The sequence below is a fragment of the Panthera pardus genome, unplaced genomic scaffold (assembly GCF_024362965.1).
Source record: "Panthera pardus isolate Hobbes unplaced genomic scaffold, ASM2436296v1 HiC_scaffold_10, whole genome shotgun sequence".
Classification (NCBI taxonomy): domain Eukaryota; kingdom Metazoa; phylum Chordata; class Mammalia; order Carnivora; family Felidae; genus Panthera; species Panthera pardus.
Window position 1 is genome coordinate 106,223,460 of NW_026526655.1, and position 18,320 is coordinate 106,241,779.

Consider the following 18,320-nt stretch of genomic DNA (forward strand, 5'->3'; position numbering starts at 1 on the left):
TTTTTTAACATTTATTTATTTTTGAGACAGAGAGAGGGCATGAACAGGGGAGGGTCAGAGAAAGAGGGAGACACAGAACCTGAAACAGGCTCCAGGCTCTGAGCTGTCAGCACAGACCCCGACGCGGGGCTCAAACCCACAGACTGGGAGATCATGACCTGAGCTGAAGTCAGACGCTCAACCGACTGAGCCACCCAGGCACCCCATCTTTCATGGTATTTTAAATAATTCCTTTAACTCATAAGAAGTAGAATTAAACTCTGAGGTCACTCACTCTCAACCATATTTCATTCAAGCAACACTGAATTAAATACACTAAAAACATGGAGGCATGCACACATGTAATGTAGATTCTTACAATTCCTCCCCATGCATAGGGATCAGTCAGCTTCTCTCTTAGCATCTATCTGGAATAAGTTGAAAGAAAAAAAAAACAATTAGCAAACACATATTTTATAATTATGATCACGATTTAATTTCATGAGGCCTGATTCTTTCTTCTTTAAATTTCCATATTCTATCAATTGCCACTGACGATGGGAAAAAAAATCCACCCTTTCTTTGCCAGTTTTATATGTCAGTAACAAATTTCTTCTTTGCCTCCTGCCATCTGATTTCTCCCAACAGGTAGGGCTAGGCAGTTTGCTAACCCATGACATCAAGTAAGGAGGAAAATAGTTCAGTGAGTAAAAATAATCATTGTAAAGTTAAGTTGCTATGTACCCTTCACTAGATGTTTTCCCCCTTTTCTGAAGGATTTGGGTATCCCTGTTGACCTAAAAAAAAAATGGAAGTAAACCAAGGCAAGTTCAGAATTGTCAAAGAGATGAGTTTATTCAGGAATAACAGGAATTTCAATTGGGGACACAGAAACTACAGCAGTCTACGGGAGAGGCTGTTGGAACAGGCCATTTTCATGGGTAAGGAATGACGGAGGAGAGAGTTTAGTTACAGTTTCTTTAAACAAAAAAACAAACAGATACCAGCCCTGAAAATTCCCCCAGCAGACAAAACCTGTCCAGCCGCACAAATAAAGTTCAGTCCCACCTATTTTGCCAGATCAACTTGACCTGGATCATCTCCTGCTTATCTCTCTAGAAACCTTAAGCAAAAATTTCCTAATGTTGACCTGAGGCAACCCCGACCAACTCCCTATCATTTAAGAAAATTCCAACATCATCTGTTTTCTGTACATCTGACATTTAAGGGAGATAGGTTTTCTCAGCACCTAAATTTTGTTTCCCAGAGGGCACATGCATGAGACATTCCTTTTCATGTCCTCTGCTTCCATTGTGGATGGAAATTCCTTCACACTGTTTAAATGTCAACTCAGGTCATAATGGCTGGAGGCTGCCCACAGATTACAGATCAATCGTGGATTTTACCCCTTTTGTTTTGTCTAACACTACAGGACTGGCACCTTCTTATAAGCAAGTTTCCTTTGTAAATTTCAGCTTTAGTGAGGTGTAATTGACATATAAAATTATAAGATGTTTAAGGTGTACATTGTGGCCTCTGATACACATATACAATTGTCAAATAATTGCCTTCATTTTAGTTCAGCTCTTTTAGCAAAGTTTAATCATGCAACACAATGTTATTGAAAGGAACCTATTTAAAGTCCCCCACCTCGGACCGCCCCCCTCCCCTGCCAGCCACTCTTGCAGACAAAACTCACAGGTGTCTGCCCTTGGCCCTAACTCTGTTTTTCTAGGTCACGGTGCCCTACCTTCTTGGAAAGTGGACCCCAACTACAAAACACAAAACTCTAGCCTGACCACAACCCACACCCCTTGCTCTACCAGGCCAAGAATAGACCCTCTCCCACCATGGGCGCAGTTGCCACTCACATCCTTCAAACCCTTTGACTCTGTCCTGCTTGGGGTTCCACTGTGTGCAATTCTTTGTTGCCTGCGTCACAGGCCCCCCTAAAAGTTATCGACTGTTGTCACCAATTTTACCCTAGATTTTCAGATCTCGTTGACCTTATAGGTGAACACTGTATCTTTTTACTACCCCTTCCTTGTTTCCTCTACCCCCTAGACCCTGACAACTACTTTTCTACTCTCTATTTCTAGGACTTTGATTTTTTTTTTCTTTCTTTTTTCTTTCTTTTTAGATTCCTATGAGTCTTACCATGCACTATTTGTCTTCATCTGGCTTCTTTCACTTAGCATAATGTTCCAGCTCTTTTACTGCCCCCTCCTGCCTACCATGGCTCAAAGAGACAGGAAAAATGTGGCATCCAGTTGAAGGGTTTTCTCACAACCTCATCCAACACTTTGCTGTGGATGCATGGCAATGGAAGGGAATAAAATGAAAATACTATAGCAGCCTGTGGGCATTGGGCAATGGTCATTCTTGTTCACTCACAGTCGGAGACCATATTTCTGTCTGGAGGTCGTAAGTGCAGTCAGAGTGGCAAGGTTACAGAATTTGGTCCATCTTCATGAAAAAGAAACTGGAAAGCACTTGCTTACAGAGATCTAAATGGATGTGTCTGTGGTTTCCACCAGTAGAATCCAGGCTGTTCCAGAGATGTTATTACAATGTCCAATTCAATGAAGATATTCAACTCTGATTACAAAGCTACATCATCCTAACACTACCTTACCCCTATAGAAGGAACCACACTGCAGAGTGAATTGCCCTGGGGAATATAGGGCCAAGGAGATCTGTTGCAACTTATCCCGAGCTATCCTTTCCATCAACCATTCAGTAAAAATAAATGTAACAGGTGACATTGGCCGTACGACCAATGCGTTTCTTGAGTGAAACACGTTTGAAGGGCTCCCAGGAAGAGGGGAGTCCGTGATTTTTAAGAAATGTAAGAAAAGAAATTCTCCCTAAGCAGAGCAGGTGACACAGCTTCAAACCTGAGCTATCTTCGGGTGGTGTACGGGGTGAAGTTTCAGCTAAAGTCTGCTAAGTCATTCAGCGGGTTTTCAAAAACAAACTCTATGGCCAGTATCCAAGGACCTCTAAAAGAGGTTTAGCTAAAGACATAAAAACAAAAACAAAAACACTAAACAAGCAACTGCTAACATGCGTACATGAGAGACTGAGAGCATTTGCTATTTAATAACCAAAGCAGGATGGATGGAACTTTTCTTTCCTCAAAAAAGTAACAGACCACATCCAAGTATGAGAGACACAGAGGATATACAGTCCGTGGCAGGGGCCCAAAATACCCACGGAAGGTTGTATATGGAACCATATGCCTAAATATCAGGGGTGAGAAACTTCAGAACAGAGAACCAAGAGACATGTCTAGAAATGGCAGCAGAGAAGATTTTGGTGGTGCTTAGAAACACCTGAGCCCCAACTGTGACATTCAGGGAATTGGAATATGAAGCTGGCTGAATGTTCTACCATTTCATAACTGAGAACCAAACCAGAGTGCTTATAGTTAATTAGCACTGCTGCAGTTTAATTTTATACCATAGGTTAGTGTGAGTGAAAGAAACATGGATAATTTAAACAACTAAAGATTGACCTGATTGTTGAGAGATACAAATGAAATCAAGGGCTTAGTCCCCTAATTTCTCCTTACACTTTTCTTTTCCATTCACTGAGGTATAACTGACAAGTGGACGGCACAGTGATTCAACATCTGTAATATTTTGCAAGATGGTGCCACAATAGGAATAGTTACCACCTGTCACCTTAAAATATTAGTACAATATTACAATTACATTCTCTGAGCTCTACATGACATCCCCATGACTTACTTATTTTACAACTGGGAGTTTGTACTTCTGGATCCCCTTTACCCTTGTTGCCACCCACCCCAAACCCCTCTCCCCTCTGGCAACCACCCATCTGTTCTCTGTATCTATGAGTCTGATTTTGTTTTGGTTTGTTTGGTTTGCTTTGGTTTCTTTTGCTGTCCAGAAACTTTTTCGTTTGGTGTGGCTCCATTCTTCTATTTTGGTTTTGTTTTCCTTGTCTTTGGAGCCACAGCCAAAAATTCATCACTATGACCTATGCCAAGGAGCTAAGCCCCTACAGGTCTTGGGGTGAGCAAAGCTGCATGCAAGCCTTCCGAGAGGGAAATCTCAGTTTCCTGTAACATTTTGGGACTCTTGGATGTCAGTCCTCTCGGTTTTCCAAGCTAGCTATTCTAGGGGTGCATATATCTGGTGCAGATCCCAGGGGTGGGGATGCCCAGTGTTGGGCATCAGCTCTTTGCTCCTCTGGGAGAAGCACCTGTCCAGTGAGATCTCTTTCTTTCTTTCTTTTTCTTTTTTGTCATGTGTGGGGTTTTAGTCAAAAGGTCTCTCTGCCTCTCCTACCCAACTTGATGCGGTCCTTTTGTTCTCTGTTGTGGAGAGCGGTTCATCTAGTTTCCAGGTCTTGTTTCTAAGGGAAATGATTTGTAAGAAGCTGCGGATTTCCTGTGTGCACGGGAGGAACTGAGCTCAGGATCTGCCTCCGTCGCCATCTTGCATGTCTTTTTTCTTCTATTCTTATTTTGGGTACTTCAACCGAGGAGTGTCTTTCTTTAGGTATGAACCTGGTTTCAAGTTCTACCTCATTCACGTATAAGCTTTGTACTCTTGTCAAGTTCCCTAGGCTTGTAAATGTCAGATTTCTAATCTGTAAAATGGGGACAATATTTTATGCAACATAGAGACAGTGAAGCCGTGGTTTGGGAGCATAATTCATTCTGGGACATGCTTGCAATCCAAAGCACTTGTGTATCAAAGCAAATTTCCCCGTAAGAAATGATAAAAACTCAGATAATTCATTCCACAACCCAAAAATATTCACATAAAAATGATTACAATACAGTAATATAATGCAAGATAATAAAGAAAATGCAAAATATAAAGAAAAATAAATTAACATTTGGAACCCTTTGTGGCTGGTGTGAGGGAGACAAGGGAGAAGAGGGTGATTGTGCAGGACAACATTCACAATCACTAATGGAATCACTGCCAGCTTCTGGCTCAATGGAATCTTTTTCTGCATGGGAGCCATTGAATACACTCACACAGATGTTGACTACACTACAGTATTAATACACTCTTGTCATATGCTGTATTTAATGTAACTGACAATAAGGCAGCAGAGGAAAGGGTCTCTATGTGCAGGCAGGCTGACCTAGACTGAAGCAAAGCGTTCCTAAGCTTACTCTTATATGGAAAAGCAAAGGACTGTCCATAGATGCTTTGAAGTGACAAAAAGTACATTAGTGGGGGTGCCTGGGTGGCTCAGTTGGTCAAGCATCTCACTTAGGCTCAGGTCATGATCTTCCAGTACATGAGTTCTAGCCTGCCATCGGGCTCTGTGATGACAACTCAGAGCCTGGAACCTGCTTCAGATTCTGTGTCTCCCTCTCTCTGTTTGCCCCTCCCCGGCTTGTGTGCTCTCTCTCGCTTTCTCTCTCTCTGATTCTCTCTCTCTCTCTCAAAAATAAATAAACATTAAAAAAATACATTAGTGCCAGAAGTGGGTATCTTCCAACGTTCTGAAAAATCACTTTTTTCTTCCAAACACTACAGCCTGAGACCAGGCATCCTAGCATGGGAGACGATCACCCATAATCCTGCAGAGAGAGAGAGACAGAGAGAGAGAGAGAGAACCATCAGCTCACTTGTGATCATGTGACATTCGGCATCACGTACTACTCATACTGCAAGACATTGCTTGTTTATCAAGTTAAAATTTATTAGAAATGTTTGCTTGTCTTGTGGAACCCTCACAGAACAAGTCACTTGCAATCCAAGGTTTTACTGTATATATAGATACAAGATAGATGTATTATATATATACATAGGTGGCACCTGGGTGGCTGAGTTGGTTAAGTTGTGACTCTCAGTTTCACCTCAGGTCATGATCTCGTGGTTTGTGAGTTTGAACCCTCCCTGCCTCTGTCTCCATGCTGATAGGCAGAGCCTGCTTGAGATTATCTCTCACTCTCTCTCTCTCTATCCTTCCCCTGTTTGTGCTCTCTCTGAAAATAAATACATAAACTTTAAAAAAGATATGTATATATGTATACATGTACACATATGTGTCTATATATACACATAGATATAATTACCTATATATAGTATAGATAAAAACTGTTTATACAGACCATATATATACATATACAGATATCTATCTTTAGCATCTATTTCTATATATATCAAAAAAAATTAAATATAAGGGCTAATGATTTGTTCATCTAGTCCTTAAAGGAACCTGATGGTCAAGGTTACTTTTTTCCTTAGTGATGGGATTAAAGTAGCAATGACTCCACACATCTACCATCAGAGAGAGAGTTTCTTATGCGTCTTAAAGCCTCCCCCATGATTTCTTCTATCATAGCACATAACCTCTAGTCTAGAATTTGTTTTGTGGATGTCTCCCTGCTAGACTTAAACTCCTAGAGAAAATGAATGGTATCCTAGTTAACTTGTGCATTATCTGGCACAGATGTTGGAACTTTGTAAGAGCTAAGAAAATAGAACTCAAGTCAGTAAGTGAGGTCATATACTATGACAATTTCAGTTTTAAGGATTTTAAATGGTGTCATAAAAAAGTCAGGGTGTCCTTTATGTCCAAAGCCTGAAATAATTCAAATGCCCTCAAATGAAAAATTCATCCAGAATAGCATCATTGCAAAGTAAATTTTAAAAGTGTATTCATTACTCCCGCTTTGGCTGCTGTTTTAGAAACACTCACCCTGCAGGACTCTAAGCCCAAAGTCTGAGTAGTTTAGCAAGACCAGTCTTCCTTAGAAGAGTTTCAGTAACAATTTGTGACCCCTTACTCCCCACCCCCCCACCCCGACCCCAGCACGTTCAGACTGCCCAAATCTCTGCTTAGCCCCTTACCCTCTGAGTAAACACTTTCTGCCTGACTTTTCAGATTCTGTGCCATTTACTACCAGTGAGTGCCTTCCCAAGAAGATACATTGTACCAAATTCAGGACTCCCTTCTTGGTGCCTCTCATGTGTTCAGTATTCTGAATCCTCAAGTCCCGGCTCAGCTGATCTGAATTCTAATTTTTGTACCCCAAGAATTGCAACACTGTTACCAGCTTTGCACAGCTTTTTCTCTACTTTCTTTCAGCTCCTCAACTTCTGGAGCCCAAGACTCTGCAAAAGACTTAACGGGAAAAATGAGCAGGGTAGAAAAGATACAGCTAGATGTTCTCCTTTCTGCCAGAATCCTTGTTTCTAAATATCTTACAATTTTGATAGCTTTCCAGTGTCCATAAAAAGATTTTAAAAGTGTATGTGTTTTGCATTCTTCTAATTTTTAAAGACTCTATTTTTTAATTTTATTTGTAAATAAAGAAATTTATTGCAGCATCTCATAGAACAGGAAAAGTAGAAATAATATAAAAGTCCAAAATAGGAAAGAATTTTTTAATATAATTAATTGTCAGGTTAGCCAACATAGAGAGTATACAGTGCTCTTGGCTTCAGGAGTAGAGTTTAAATCAGGGCGCTTCTTTTTCTTCAATATATTCTCTCCCACTTCCAACTCTTGAATGTGTTGACGAGCATACTGGTTCAAATCCCTATCTTGTGCTACTAATGTCGTGCAAAGTTCTTTTCAATCACGGTTCTCAAGAATCCTTTATTCTTTGCTTCCTTCTGCCTGCTCACTCAAGTCCTCACTCCCTCAATGATGCTACAGGGAGACCTGAATGGGAAAAACATGCTTTTACCCTGATTGTTGCCCTGAGTTGTTTCATCCAAACATTTATCACGTTTCCAAGCTTCTAATAGTAGTTTTGAAATGTTCTTCACCAGGCCGCCTGGGCGGCTCAGTCGGTTAGGCATCCAATTCTTGGTTTCAGCTCGAGTCATGATGTCATGGTTCATGAGCTTGAGCTGCACATTGGGCTGGGCTCCGTGCTGACAGCACAAAGCCTGCTTGGGATTTTCTCTCCTCTGCGGCCTTTCCTGTGCACGTGTACTCTCTCTCTCTTAAAATAAGTAAGTAACTTAAAATAAATAAATATAAATATAAAATAAATATAAATATAATATAAATATAAAATAAATAATATAAATATTCTTCACTGACCATGAAGCCAATGTGACATATTTCAGGGCAAATATTTTGACAACACTCCACTTGCAAGGCCGATTTCTGTAGAAGTCACAGTAATTAACATGAGCTACCACAAGGCACAGACCCTGAATTTTCGGTAGATTAACATTAGAAGGGCTAAATTCTTGCTCACATCACATTAAGAGGGCTCTAGGAGACTGCGCCGGACTGCTCTTTTCTACGCAGTGCCCCAAGGATGAAGGCTACTTCCCTCCTTGGTCATATGCCTTCTGGGATCTAGAACCTTCCAGGTCTTGGCAGGCAAAGTGAGAGCTAGAGAATCCCATGGGCTATTTGTAAAAGGTAGTGATTTGTGCAACCTTCTTCTATGCACCACCAGCCAGAATTAGTCACAGGACTGTGACTAGGTGGGTGAAGGCTATGAAATAAGGGGACACATGTCCACCACAGATGGACCATGCAATAAACAAGTCCATGAACACAAAGCACGTAAAGAGCATTCACTTCTCTGGAGAAGGGCGTTACAACAGAAAGAGGGCATGAAAATATTTTCTAGCTTTATAATTTTGTCTTTTCACTCACCTGTGTCTTCCAATTAGCATGAACTTTTACTGAAAGTCATTGAGTCCAAGCAAAACAATTGATATTATTAAAAAAGAATCTAAATTTCTAACAATTGATACATTATTCAACTCTGGTTTTATTTTTGATGTGTATTAATGCAAAGCATTTAATTTGTTCTGATGCATTCCCTGTAATTAAACACTTAATTTCCTCAGGTTTTTCAATATTGGATTCAGGCCTTGAATAATTATCAGAAAGAGAACAATCTGAAAAATTCTGTGTGTTTGATGAATATGTTTAAGGATTCATAAATGAGAACTGAATCACTATATTTTATAACATAATTAGCCGTAGTTGAAAAAATGGGTAAGATTAATACACATTTTTGAACATATGGCTAGTTATTTAAAACAAATTATTAGACCAAGCTGCTATCAATGTATTTGTAGTGACCAAATTGCCCTCAGGGGACATCATTTTCAGCCTAAGAATTTAGAGAACTACCTTTGCCTATTGTGAAACACCAACTCTCACATATCAAAGTTTAGTTTCCATGTTCTAAATAGAGAACATAATTGGGAGATTAACTTAATATTTCATCTAGTGAATATTTATTCTCTCTCTTTTTTCCTTTCATGTAGAGCTGTCTCTGTTTCTATTCAACCTGAAAGTATCAATTTAGTTCCCTACTTCTTTGTCTTCAGAGCTATCTATGTTGTACTTTCTCTACCAGCGAGTTTATATATAGCTTCCCTCATGGGCACCTTCACCCTGAGCCTTGTTTGTACTTTTTTACCTTCAAGAGCGCAAGTATTGGACTTGAGATTATCTATCTATCTATCTGTCTACCATCTTGTATCTGTCAATCAAAACATCTATCCATCCATCCATCCATATCTCTCACTCCCTCTCTTTACATATGCACACAGATGGACACACTCAAGTGTCAACCAAGAATTTCCTGAAAATTAAGGCAAATAGATGTGTAATTGCACAATCCAAATTGCAATTTGGGAGACACAAGTTCAGGTAGAAACCCAAATTGTGTTCTTGGAAAAACAGAGAGGAAAGAATCACAAAAATAAAAAAAAAAAAAAATTGCAAGTATAGTTCTCATTCAGGTCCCTTGTGCAAAACAGGGATTGAAATTAGGTTAATTTGGATTGGTTGGGTTAATATGCAAATGAGATATTGAAACTTATTGAACTGGATTGGCTCCTTTTGAAGTGGGTGGTCTAGTTGTCATGGTGACAGAGAAGCTGGTCCAGGTTGAGTGCTTCAGGCTGGCCTAAAAGTTCAAAAAGCTCATACATAGTTCCTCCCATAGGATGTACATAAACTCCTTTTCCGTTCGGGTCTTCTGACCCTATTTTAAGAGACTCAACTAGGCTTGCTTCCTGTAATTTGAAATCTTCTTGTACCCAAGAAATGTGTAATAGATTGAAAAGGAAGAAATTGATAACTTTCTTATTCTCATGTGTTTCTCTCTCCATGTTAATTCGGGATGTGAGTACATCATATCACGGTCATGGAAAATGATTGACAGTAGTAGGATTATGCAGGCAGAAAAAAGAATGTGGACATAGAATGAGTGATGAACTATGCAATTGGAAGAAAGTGATATCTCTGGCTACCTATATGAAGATTATATTGAGGGAGGAGACTGTGGGAGGGATCAGGGCTTAATTTAAATGTAGAAGAGCAAGAACGAATGTACCCAAATGCTAAACACGCCAACTACAAAACTATAAAACTTAAAAGATTCATGCTTCTCATTTAGTACTCATTGCTTGTATGTTTTGTGGAGAAAAGCAGAGAAACATAGAGAAAGCGACCTTTCATTTAGATATTTTTTCCACCTGTGGTCTTCTACTGTCAAGTTATATCTTAATTATTTGGTGGGTTGTACCACATCTGTTTTCTTCTCACTAAAAACCACCAGAGCAAATATATAGGTGTGATGTAATTACTAAACTTTATGTCACTTATTGCATGTTCTGAATTTCATAACATCAAAGTTGTTGGATATATATTTCTCTCCATGGCAAGAGTATATTTACTGTCATATCCATGTGATGTATTTTTTTTAATTTTTTTTAACATTTATTTATTTTTGAGACAGAGAGAGACAGAGCATGAACGGGGGAGGGACAGAGAGAGAGGGAGACACAGAATCGGAGGCAGGCTCCAGGCTCTGAGCCATCAGCCCAGAGCCTGATGCGGGGCTCGAACTCATGGACCGCGAGATCGTGACCTGAGCCGAAGTCGGACGCTCAACCGACTGAGCCACCCAGGCGCCCCTCCATGTGATGTATTTGAACAAATGCATCAGAAGGAGCACTTGGCACAGACTAAATTTCAGCAAGTCATTTTGAGCGTGAAGTTAAGAAGAAAATACCAGTCAGCTGGTTCTAATAGCCTCTGGACACCACAGGATCCTGTATTTGAAAGGCAGCCTTTCCTAAGTCCCTGTTTTCACTGTTCCTGATAGCCTTTTTGTAAAATCCATTAATGTCTATCAAAACAGGCAGGAGGAGTAAGGTCAAAAAAGAGGAAGGAGTAGTTAGTCCAGGTGTCTCGGTTATCAGTAGAGTCAGGAGAAATAAACCAGAGAAAAGGTGGGTGATTCAGATAACTAAGATTAAGCTCTGAATGAGCAAACTCACGATCTTGACTGTTCTTTTGTCACAGCAGAAGACATGCCTGCTCCCAAAACAACCTCTGGGTACTCATATGAAATTCTTGGTATCTTTTTCTGCTTTTTTTCATTGTTTAAGTGATCTCTACGCCAGACATGGGGCTCAAATTCACAACCCTGAGATAAAGAGCCACATGCTCTCCTGACTGAACCAGCCAGACACCCCTAGGATCTCTTCTTGGATATCAAAAGAGTGATGAGCTCAAGTGGTTTTTATATGATTCCCAGGTTAAGTGCTCCCTATCAGACTGAGTGAGTTTGTAAAAACCTTGAACTGAGTGACTTTTATTAGGCTAAATGATCTACTGCAAAAATTAAAGAAAAAGAACAAGAATCAAGACATCAAAATTGAGTAGTTTAAGTGGTTTATTTCTCTAACATGGCAGTCTAGCTCCTCAAAGATCACGGGGTAGTTTTGTTTCCCAACGTTATTATTCAGGGTCACAAGTTCTTCCTTCCATCTTGTTGCTGCAACACCTCCCTCTCCGCCCGCCCCACAATGTTCTTATACTCATCTGCATGTTGGAAAGGCAATGATTTTTCCATCCATGTTTTAGACCACGGGAAGGGAAAAAATGTCAAAGTCCAAGGAGAGAGGCCTTTTTAAAAGTCTGAGATGGACTGGGAAGTTGCTTCTGCTCTTTCCCCCTACTTTTCATTGTTCCAACCTAATTGTATAATTTCCTCTAGCTGCATGATAAATGTGGGAAAGATAGATACATGTCTCAGAATGGGCAAATATTTTTTGAAGGATGCTAGCCTGCTGCTACAGCACTGCATCTATATATTACTTTCCCATCTCCACTCTCTTTCATCCCATCTGAATGTCTGTCACCATCTGGGACACATACTCAGCACTAATGGTTTCACATGAATGGATTAATTTATAAGCAAACTGTGGGGTCACAGAGATCCTGTCTGCCGCTGCACGTTCCAGTACCTAGAATCAGTGAGAGTGTTAGCTTCTCTTCTCTCATCAAAGCCAATAAATCTACAGAATAGTGGCACAAAATTGTAGCCACAGACCAGACACATTTTTCATGAAGTAGGAGTTTGCCTCGTTATCAAACAATGGGAGGAGGAAGGCTGTCGGGACTGTGGAGAGTTGTGGGTTTGAAGGCAAATGACAGACTTCAGACGCTGAGTTGTATTTCAAAATTCACGGTGTAATTGACTTAAAAACAGAATTCTTGAGTAAAATAATAAACTGAGAGTTTAAAAAGATTAATGACAAATAAAAACTCTAAAACTACTCATGCAGCAAGCCAAATAGCTCAATTTGTATCAAATTCTTGTCAGAGACGGTGATGCGATCATTTTTACCAAAAATGTCCCTGTAAATTGCCATGTGATTAAACCAGAATCATTTATTTACAAATTCTAATTTGGAAGACATCTAACATATGTTTTCCAGTCTATTTAATTTCCCTAAGTACTCTCTCGGACGTTTTAGTATTAACAAGATTTTTTTTTTTCATTATATCTTACAGCCTTGAATAATTTGGCCATAATAAAAATGATTAATGAGTCCAAATGGAGATCGTGTGCATATGTCCTGTATCACCTACTCAGGAGCGGTTTTTCACCCGAGATAAAGGCTTCCCTGAAGAACAGAGAGATTTCCTGCAGAGGTTACTTGAAAAGTCAAAGCAGCTTTAGTGATCGCCCATTGAGCCCTGTGTGAGGATATACAGTATATTAAATGTCTTGTGAAGAATTCCTCGACCGGTCTCTCTATACTCACATATGTCTTCTCTGCTGTCAGAAAAATCTTTTGATTGCTTGCCAGTCTTTTCCTTATGGTCCCTGGGTAACCCGAACAAATAATGATAAAACACCTGTGTCAGATACCTAAGTCAGCCTCTGTCTTATAGCCCTGTTGCCAAGTCAAGCCTGTAAATCCTCCCTCCGTAAACACCCCCGGTTTGGCCTCCTCCTCCGTGGACACGCTGTCTCATCGAGCTGAGGAGTCGGTCTACTATCCCAAGGAAATGACAGCTTTAGAAAGGACAGGCAGGTGGGGGAAGCGTTGTAGCTTATCCCCCACGGAAGCTCACTGGTTCAAGTGCTTTGTGACTGCTTCTCTGGACCGGAGGCAACTTGATGTGGGAGTGGGAAACATCACTTGGGTGGGAAGAGGGAAGCAGGATAGAAAAAGAAGCTGGTCACTGCAGGCATGACCCACTGGGCTTCATGGTATTGTTATTTTTTTACGAATTAAAACTCTTGGGTTGGAGTTAGATTAACAACAGGATGGCAGCAATTAAGCTGAGAGAAAAAGTAGGTCATCTGACAGTAAAAAAATTCTCTGAAATGAGCCATATTCTGTGATTTATTTTGGCCAGTGGTAAGATGCGGGGGCAGGGTTTACAAGATTATCTTTAGCTGTTACACCAAGTAATTCCACATTTCCCCCTTTTAGGCACATGGCACTTTTGTGCTTCTTCCCTCTCTTTAAACTTAGCAAGCCGAACATGTCTTGCTTCGGTCAATGAAAGAAGCCAAGGCATAGAACGCTCTGATAGCAAATCCTTGCAAGAATCCTTGCTTATGCTCCCTTAGAGCTTTTCATTTCCTCCCGGTTCTGTTTCTGTAGACAAAGGGCCAGAATATAAGCTCCCCTTCTCATAAGTCCCTGTTAGAGACATGTGCCAGCCTGAAAGATTTCCTTATTTATGCCAGTCACCACTGTCCCGTCCCGTCTCTGGGGTCTGAGAGAGATGGTGACTCAGAGAGCAGCTCAGTTGGTTTTACACCAAGTTCTGCAGATAAAGGTGAACAACATTCACTGCTGCCTAAGTTTTAAGTGGTGCACATTCCGTAACACTGGTCTCCTGTGACTTCGTGTGTGATTGCCTGCAAATGAATGGCCATGACTCCAAGTTGAGTCTTCGTGGCCATTTGGAAGGGGAAGGAGGAATAAAACAGCCGGATGGGATACAGAAAAAATTGTAGGCACCTCGTCCATGAGAGAAGAAACTGAAATGTAAAATGTGTAAATTCACAAAAGAATTGTAAATAGGCAGCAAATGACATCGATAGGATGTGTCATAAGAGGTCAGGAAATGAGGGGGATTTAAAAGGCCATGAGTATGGCAGGTAAGAAAGTGGAGTGTGACTATTTCGGTGTGACAGCCACTGCAGAGAATTATAAAGTACCTTATAGCATGTTTATAACATGAGAGGCACATCCTTTTTACCTTTTTTATAAGAAAGGGCTGACAAGATATTTACAAAGCTTTTTAATTTTAAGGTCAAATATAACTCATAGGGCCAGAACATTCTGCAATGTCTTCACAGAGGAGAGGAATTAGAATCATTCATTTCAAAAAGTCAGGCCTTCTAAAGCTTGGGTTGAATGTCTCTCATTCAACTTTGAGATGGTTTGTATCCTTATGCTTATATCCAAACTCTCTCTTGCTGTGCACTGTCTTTTTAACCTTTGTTAGTGCTTACCTCTCTCAACAAGAATGTCCATGTCCTTGAAAGTGTACTTAATAGCTTTTGACTTTATCCAAACCTTTGAACCTGGCATTTGAGGTTTTCCCACAAGCTGACTTCACTCTAGCTCTCGATCCTTATTTCTAGGTTGTTTACAGGAAACTTTTCAGTTCGGTTCGTCAAGTGAACTGCATACCACAGCAGGTAAGCTGGGGATTCTGGCTACAACTCGACCTCTGCTCACGTTACTGAACCTCGTGTCTTTGTTTTCATATATGTAGAATGAGAGCAGAGAACCTACCTCGCTGAGTTGAGAAACAGGTGGTTTCACCCATGTAAACTGCTTACCACTTTGTTCCACACATAGAAAGCACTCCATCAACGCTAGCTGTTAGTATTTTACCGCAAATACATTTTGTGCTTTTCAACTACTACAATTTGGACATACTGCCTCTTGATGTTATGCCCTCATCAGCCTTTCTGTTTTTCCAGAACCAAATATATTCCTCTCCTCTGTGAAGACATTGCAGAATGTTCTGGCCCTATGAGTTATATTTGACCTATATTTGGTTCTGGAAAAACAGAAAGGCTGATGAGGGCATAACATCAAGAGGCAGTATGTCCAAATTGTAGTAGTTGAAAAGCACAAAATGTATTTGCGGTAAAATACTAACAGCTAGCGTTGATGGAGTGCTTTCTATGTGTGGAACAAAGTGGTAAGCAGTTTACATGGGTGAAACCACCTGTTTCTCAACTCAGCGAGGTAGGTTCTCTGCTCTCATTCTACATATATGAAAACAAAGACACGAGGTTCAGTAACGTGAGCAGAGGTCGAGTTGTAGCCAGAATCCCCAGCTTACCTGCTGTGGTATGCAGTTCACTTGACGAACCGAACTGAAAAGTTTCCTGTAAACAACCTAGAAATAAGGATCGAGAGCTAGAGTGAAGTCAGCTTGTGGGAAAACCTCAAATGCCAGGTTCAAAGGTTTGGATAAAGTCAAAAGCTATTAAGTACACTTTCAAGGACATGGACATTCTTGTTGAGAGAGGTAAGCACTAACAAAGGTTAAAAAGACAGTGCACAGCAAGAGAGAGTTTGGATATAAGCATAAGGATACAAACCATCTCAAAGTTGAATGAGAGACATTCAACCCAAGCTTTAGAAGGCCTGACTTTTTGAAATGAATGATTCTATACTCTATATTGGTTACAAATCCTTGGGGGGGGGGCGTTGTTTCTTAATGCAAAGAGGATAAACCAAACTCATGCTGGCAGCATTGAGATGTTACTTTCTCAAGTTCACTGGCTGGTTTGGATAGATGTATTAAATTTCAGTTTTCACCCATAGCTACAGTAGCCCTTTTCTGATCTTTTTTTTTCTCTACTTGTTGGAAGACCCTAGATTTATAGCTAGCTGTGGAAAAGCAATAATTTCATGCTGTAACAAAAATGCAGTCTTATTTCTGGTTGCTTAACATTTCAATCTTAACTGCAAACAGACTTTGTAGATTACAGGAAATGGACTTTGCATGGTCCTCAGCAAAGGAACTTTGTGGATCATAGTGGGGTCCTCAGCTAACAGACTTTGTAGATTACAACATGGTCCTCAGCATTTGGAGATTTCCATGCAACCATCCTAAAGAGAACTCTTTACTGCACTTCTCCTAAAGAGATTAGATAGGATGGTGAAGCATCTTGTTCGATCTTGTTTCTTTATCCTAAAAACATGCATGGCATCCCTATGAAAAAGAAGAAAGGGAGACCCTCCAGCATTGGTTTCCTTCTGTTCATTTGCTTTTAGAGTAGTCTTCCCTCACATCCACATGTACCTGACCATGTGTGGGTGATTCTTGCAGGAAGTTAATGATCGTAGTTCTTAAACTCAGCTGGGAGTGGCAAATGATTCTTCCATGCATGGCTGTTCTCAGAACGTTCTCTTCTAATGGGGAGTGGGATAGTGTTCCCTTCTGTGGATTTGTTGTTGTTGTTGTTGTTGTTGGCTTTTTTTTTTTTTTTTATTACTTGTGTCATCTTGGGGGGAAAAACAGCCTGTAACTTATTGAATTTTGGAAACTCAAAATAGTATGGTGAGAAGATTCGTAATTATACCTAACTCTCAGGGCATAATGACTTAATTAATATACCCTTCATGAGACTTTGCACTGTGGGAAGCACACAGCTGCACCGGCTGATGGAAATTAAGGTGTCGTGAAGTGCACAAGCCTGAGAGTTTTGATTGTGTGTGTTTTAAATGTTTAATATAGATTTTTTTTCCCTTTCTTTTGGTTTAATCTGTGCGCAGAAATCCGCTCCTGTCTTTCCTCTGCCAGTAAATGATAAATGAGGAGGAGAAAAGTATGTAAGGTTGAAGCCCCTGAAGTTGGTAGTGACATAAATCAATCTTGGCTGGATATTCCTGGCTTAAGGTGATTTCAAAACATGCATTTTATTATGTTTGCTCCATTTTTCTCAGCTGTTAGCCTAAGAGTAGTTCAAAATGGTTTAGGGGTAGTTGTTTTATTTTTAGTCTTACCACCTGCACGGATTCTTAGGAGCCATACATTTCATTTTTTAAGTCCCTTTGAACTCATGAGAATTTCTACATTCCCCGCTTTTAAAAAGTTACTATATCGTATTGCACTTCTTTTTTTTCTTTTTTTTAACTTTTATTTATTTTTTTGAGAGATACAGAGACAGAGTGGGGAAGGGCAGAGAGAGAGGGAGACACAGAATCCAAAGCAGGCTCCAGGCTCCGAGCTGTCAACACAGAGCCCAGCTCAGGGCTCGAACTCACAAGCCTGAGTGGAAGAAGGATGCTCAACCAACTGAGCCACCCAGGCGCCCCTATTGTATTGCACTTCTATGTGCCTTTTGTTTATTAGAAGTGAAAGCTGAATATGAGCCATTTGAGCTCCCTCCTAGAAAAGTACAAATGTCCGTGAAGCTGAACCAGACCCCTGAGCATTTCTGATGGAGGGAAATTGAGCTGAAGTAACTCTAGTGAGGCTAAATTAGCATTTGAGTACAGGCCAGGTGTTCTAGGTTTCTCTCTCTCTCTCACTTTCTCTTTCCCCCTCTTTCTCCCCAAACTCCTACAGCCCCCATGCTCCTCTTCTCTTTCTCTTCTCTTTTTCATGTCAACCTTTAAGAAGACGGGATCATATATGTGTATGAGTGTTTTCTTCTATTAAGCTAAATTCATGTGCTGGAAATCTGGGTGACAAGAAGCCTGGAAAAGCTCAATCTGAAAGAAGAGTGGTCAAATAATCAGAGAATAGAAGTGTGTGAAAAGTTTGTGCTCAAATGTAGGCACTGCCCATAAACGTGGAAAAGTCAAGAAAGAGGAAAAATTCCAAGTTAGAGTTCTGTATGTAACCTCAGGCACATCCAAGCCAGCTGCAATAAAGATACTGAACCCATGGGTAAAACTGCAACACAACAGTTACCTCTAAAATCAGTTTCTGAAATTTTGGAACCCCAGCGCTCACAGAAGAGAGTGTATTATTAGACAGTCTTGGATAACCACCCTTGGTGGTTTTCCAAAACACTATTTTCTTCCCCTTTTTACCACAAGTCCTCCATATTTTTAAACATCATA